Genomic DNA, 6,371 nt, shown 5'->3' on the forward strand with positions numbered 1-6,371 from the left:
AATAAATCAAAGTAAAGGTATTGAAGCAACACAAAGGAAGATAAAGTTTCAGCGGTTGCTTTCAACTTGTAACATGTATATCTCATGGATAATTGTCAACATAGAGTAATATAACAAGTACAATATGCAAGTATGTAGGAATCAATGCACAGTTCACACAAGTGTTTGCTTCTTGAGGTGGAGAGAGATAGGTGAAGCTGACTCAACATAAAAGTAAAAAGAATGGTCCTTCAAAGAGGAAAGCATCGATTGCTATATTTGTGCTAGAGCTTTTATTTTGAAAACATGAAACAATTTTGTCAACGGTAGTAATAAAGCATATGAGTTATGAAAATTATATCTTACAAGTTGCAAGTCTCATGCATAGTGTACTAATAGTGCCCGCACCTTGTCCTAATTAGCTTGGACTACCGGATCTTTGCAATGCACATGTTTTAACCAAGTGTCACAATGGGGTACCTCCATGCCGCCCTGTACAAAGGTCTAAGGAGAAAGCTCGCATTTTGGATTTCTCGCTTTTGATTATTCTCAACTTAGACATCCATACCGGGACAACATGGACAACGAGATAATGGACTCCTCTTTAATGCATAAGCATGTGGCAACAATTATTATTCTCATATGAGATTGAGGATGTGTGTCCAAAACTGAAACTTCCACCATGATTCATGGCTTTAGTTAGCGGCCCAATGTTCTTCTCTAACAATATGCATGCTCCAACCATAAAGGTGGTAGATCTCTCTTACTTCGAGACAAGACGGACATGCATAGCAACTCACATGATATTCAACAAAGAATAGTTGATGGCGTCCCCGAAACATGGTTATCGCACAACAAGCAACTTAATAAGAGATAAAGTGCATAAGTACATATTCAATACCACAATAGTTTTTAAGCTATTTGTCCCATGAGCTATATATTGCAAAGGTGAATGATGTAATTTTAAAGGTAGCACTCAAGCAATTTACTTTGGAATGGCGGATAAATACCATGTAGTAGGTAGGTATGGTGGACACAAATGGCATAGTGGTTGGCTCAAGGATTTGGATGCATGAGAAGTATTCCCTCTCGATACAAGGTTTAGGCTAGCAAGGTTATTTGAAACAAACACAAGGATGAACGGTACAACAAAACTCACATAAAAGACATATTGTAAACATTATAAGACTCTATACCGTCTTCCTTGTTGTTCAAAACTCAATACTAGATGTTATCTAGACTCTAGAGAAACCAAATATGCAAACCAAATTAGCAAGCTCTAAGTGTTTCTTCATTAATGGGTGCAAAGTATATGATGCAAGAGCTTAAACATGAGCACAACAATTGCCAAGTATCAAATTATCCAAGACATTTTAGAATTACTACATGTAGTATTTTCCAATTCCAACCATATAACAATTTAACGAAGAAGAAACTTCGCCATGAATACTATGAGTAGAGCCTAAGGACATACTTGTCCATATGCTACAACGGAGCGTGTCTCTCTCCCATAAAGTGAATGCTAGGATCCATTTTATTCAAACAAAACAAAAACAAAAACAAACCGACGCTCCAAGTAAAGTGCATAAGATGTGACGGAATAAAAATATAGTTTCGGGGGAGGAACTCGATAATGTTGTCGATGAAGAAGGGGATGCCTTGGGCATCCCCAAGCTTAGATGCTTGAGTCTTCTTAGAATATGCAGGGTGAACCACCGGGGCATCCCCAAGCTTAGAGCTTTCACTCTCCTTGATCATATTGCATCATACTCCTCTCTTGATCCTTGAAAACTTCCTCCACACCAAACTCGAAACAACTCATTAGAGGGTTAGTGCACAATAAAAATTAACATGTTCAGAGGTGACACAATCATTCTTAACACTTCTGGACATTGCATAAAGCTACTGGACATTAATGGATCAAAGAAATTCATCCAACATAGCAAAAGAGGCAATGCGAAATAAAAGGCAGAATCTGTCAAAACAGAACAGTCCGTAAAGATGGATTTTATTAGGACACCAGACTTGCTCAAATGAAAATGCCCAAATTGAATGAAAGTTGCGTACATATCCGAGGATCACTCACGTAAATTGGCTTAATTTTCTGAGCTACCTACAGGGAGGTAGACCCAGATTCGTGACAGCAAAGAAATCTGGAACTCGCGCAATAATCCAAATCTAGTACTTACTTTACTATCAAAGACTTTACTTGGCACAACAAAACACAAAACTAAGATAAGGAGAGGTTGCTACAGTAGTAAACAACTTCCAAGACACAAATATAAAACAAAGTACTGTACCAAAATAAACACATGGGTTATCTCCCAAGAAGTTCTTTCTTTATAGCCATTAAGATGGGCTCAGCAGTTTTAATGATGCACTCGCAAGAAATAGTATTTGAAGCAAAAGAGAGCATCAAGAGGCAAATTCAAAACACATTTAAGCCTAACATGCTTCCTATGCATAGGAATCTTGTAAATAAACAAGTTCATGAAGAGCAAAGTAACAAGCATAGGAAGATAAAACAAGTGTAGCTTCAAAAATTTCAGCACATAGAGAGGCATTTTAGTAACATGAAAATTTCTACAACCATATTTTCCTCTCTCATAATAACTTTCAGTAGCAACATGAGCAAACTCAACAATATAACTATCACATAAAGCATTCTTATCATGAGTCTCATGCATAAAATTATTACTCTCCACATAAGCATAATCAATTTTATTAGTAATAGTGGGAGCAAATTCAACAAAGTAGCTATCATTATTATTCTCATCATCAAATATAGGAGGCATATTGTAATCATAATCAAATTTATCCTCCATAACAAGCGGTACTAAAAGACCAATATCATTATAATCATCATAAATAGGAGGCAAAGTATCATCAAAGAAAATTTTCTCCTCAATGCTTGGGGGACTAAAAAGATCATGAAAACCGAGCTTCCCCAAGCTTAGAACTTTCTATATCATTATCAACAATGGTGTTCAAAGCGTTCATACTAATATTACTACCGAGCATGCAAATAAGATTTCATAGGTTTTTTAATTTTCGCATCAAACCATCCATGTCTTAAATCAGGAAATAGAATAAGAAGCTCATTGTTGTCCATTATGCCAAACTAGTGTAAACAAGAAACAAAAAGATGCAATTGCAGGATCTAAAGGAAATAGCTTCGAGCACACACACAACGGTAACGAGAAAAGTACTTATGCACGGGACCGGAGTATGAGTGCCTTTTACCTTTCCTCCCCGACAACGGCGCCGGAAAATAGCTTGATGTCTACGTTCCCCCTCCTTTCTCGTAGACGGTGTTGGGCCTCCAAGAGCAGAGGTTTGTAGAACAGCAGCAAGTTTTCCCTTAAGTGGATCACCCAAGGTTTATCGAACTCGGGGAGGAAGAGGTCAAAGATATCCCTCTCATGCAACCCCGCAACCACAAAGCAAGAAGTCTCTTGTGTCCCCAACACACCTAATAGGTGCACTAGTTCGGCGAAGAGATAGTGAAATACAGGTGGTATGAATATATATGAGCAGTAGCAACGGTGCCAGAAAATAGCTTGCGGGCGTGTAGTTGATGGTGGTAGTGTTGCGAGCAGTAGTAACACGATAAAACAAGTAAACAAGCGAGTAGTAACGCAGCAGTATTTAGGAACAAGGCCTAGGGATTACACTTTCACTAGTGGACACTCTCAACATTGATCACATAACAGAATAGATAAATGCATACTCTACACTTTTGTTGGATGATGAACACATTGCGTAGGATTACACGAACCCTCAATGCCGGAGTTAACAAGCTCCACAATAATGCTCATATTTTAGTAACCTTTAGTGTAAGATAGATCAAAAGACTAAACCAAGTACTAGCATAGCATGCACACTCGTCACCTTCATGCATATGTAGGAGGAATAGATCACATCAATATTATCATAGCAATAGTTAACTTCGCAATCTACAAGAGATCATGATCATAGCATAAACCAAGTACTAACACGGTGCACACACTCGTCACCTTTGCACACGTGCGGGAGGAATAGAACTACTTTAATAACTTTGCTAGAGTAGCACATAGATAGTAGTGATACAAAACTCATATGAATCTCAATCATGTAAAGCAGCTCATGAGATCATTGTATTGAAGTACATAGTAGAGAGATTAACCACATAGCTACCGGTACAGCCCCGAGCCTTGATGGAGAACTACTCCTCCTCATGGGAGCGAGCAGCGGTGATGAAGATGGCGGTGGAGATGGCAGCGGTGTCGATGGAGAAGCCTTCCGGGGCACTTCCCCGCTCCGGCAGGGTGCCGGAATAGAGACTCCTGTCCCCCGGATCTTGGCTTCGCGATGGCGGCGGCTCCGGAAGGTTTTCCGTATCGTGGTTCTTCGTATCGGGGTTTTCTCGACGGAGGCTTTAAATAGGCGGAAGGGCAGCCTCGGAGGGGGCTCGGGGGCCCACACCATAGGGCGGCGCGGCCCCCTCCGGCCGCGCCGGGTGTGGTGTGGGGCCCCCGGGGCTTCCTCCGGCGGCTCTCGGGTGTTCCGGATGGTTCCGGGAAAAATAGGAACTTGGGTCTTGATTTCGTCCGATTCCGAGAATATTTCGTTACTAGGATTTCGAAACCAAAAACAACAGAAAACAGCAATCGGCACTTCGGCATCTTGTTAATAGGTTAGTTCCGGAAAATGCACGAATATGACATAAAGTGTGCATAAAACATGTAGGTATCATCAATAATATGGCATAGAACATAAGAAATTATCGATACGTCGGAGACATATCGTGAAGTAAACCCAAATTTATTGATTCGACACAAGGGAGGTAAAGAATACTTATAAGCCTTAACAACCGAGTTGTCAATTCAGTCGCACTGGAAAAGCACTAGTAACTCGGGGTGATGTGAAAGCAGCGAGTAATATGGGAGCAAGTAGTAACAAGTAACACGACGGCAGTAGCGAGTAATATGAGAGCAATGGCACCGGAAAAAGTTGATACTACTTCCAATGACATATAGGACCGAGTATATGATGATGAGAGATGGACCGGGGTTCCCGACTATCTACACTAGTGGTAACTCTCCAATAACAAGTGTTGGGTGAACAAATTACAGTTGGGCAATTGATAGGATTGAAATAGCATTAAGACAGAACATCAAGATTATTAATCATGTAGGCATGTTTTCCATATATAGTCATACGTGCTCGCAATGAGAAACTTGTACAACATCTTTTGTCCTACCAGCTGGTGGCAGCCGGGCCTCTAGGGAATCTAATGGAAATTAAGGTACTCCTTTTAATAGAGCACCGGAGCAAAGCATTAACACTCCGTGAAAACATGTGATCCTCATATCTAAGCCTTCCCCTCCAGTTGTCCCAATTTCTGTCACTTTAGGGCCTTTGGTTCCGAACATAGACATGTGCATACAACTTGTAGATACAATCTAAGAAATAAGTATAGAGCTTAAATCTAAGATCATGCCACTCGGGCCCTAGTGACAAGCATTAAACACAACAAGATTGCAGCAACAATAACTTCATAAACTTTATAGATAGACTAATCATAATGTAACAATCCATCGGATCCCGACAAACACAACACCGATTACATCGGATGAATCTCAATCATGTAAGGCAGCTCATGAGATCATTGTATTGAAGTACATGGGGGAGAGAATACCAACTAGCTACAGCTAGAACCCGTAGTCCATGGGGGAACTACTCACGGAGCATGATGGAGGCGGTGGCGTTGATGGAGATGGCTTCCGGGGGCACTTCCCCGGTGCCGGAACAGAGACTTCTGTCCCCCGAAACGGAGTTTCGCGATGGTGGCGGCGCCCCTGGAGTCTTTCTGGAGTTTCGTCAATTGGTATCGATGTTTTAGGTCTCCGGGGCTTAAATAGGCGAAGTGGCGGAGTCGGAGGGGCCACGGGGCCACCTCACACTAGGGCGGCGCGCCCCCCTGCTGGGCCGCGCCGGCCACACGTGTGGGGCCCCCAGGGCTCCCCTCTGGTCCCCCTTTGACTTTCTGGAAGGTTCCGGGAAAAATAAGATGCTGGGGTCTTCGTTTCGTCGAATTCCGAGAATATTGCCCGAACAGCCTTTACGGAACCAAAAACAGCGAGAAAACAGAGACTGGCACTTGTGGCATCTTGTTAATAGGTTAGTTCCGGAAAATGCATAAAAACATTATAAAGTGCAAGCAAAACATGTAAGTATTGTCATAAAACAAGCATGGAACATCAGAAATTATAGGTACGTTGGAGACGTATCTGCATCCCCAAGCTTAGTTCCTGCTCGCCCTCGAGTAGGTAAATGATAAAAAGAGTAATTTCGGTAGTGACATGCTACTTACATAATCTTGATCACTCTATTATAAAGCATATGAGATG

Source organism: Lolium rigidum, chromosome 1, assembly GCF_022539505.1.
Source record: "Lolium rigidum isolate FL_2022 chromosome 1, APGP_CSIRO_Lrig_0.1, whole genome shotgun sequence".
NCBI classification, from domain to species: Eukaryota; Viridiplantae; Streptophyta; class Magnoliopsida; order Poales; family Poaceae; genus Lolium; species Lolium rigidum.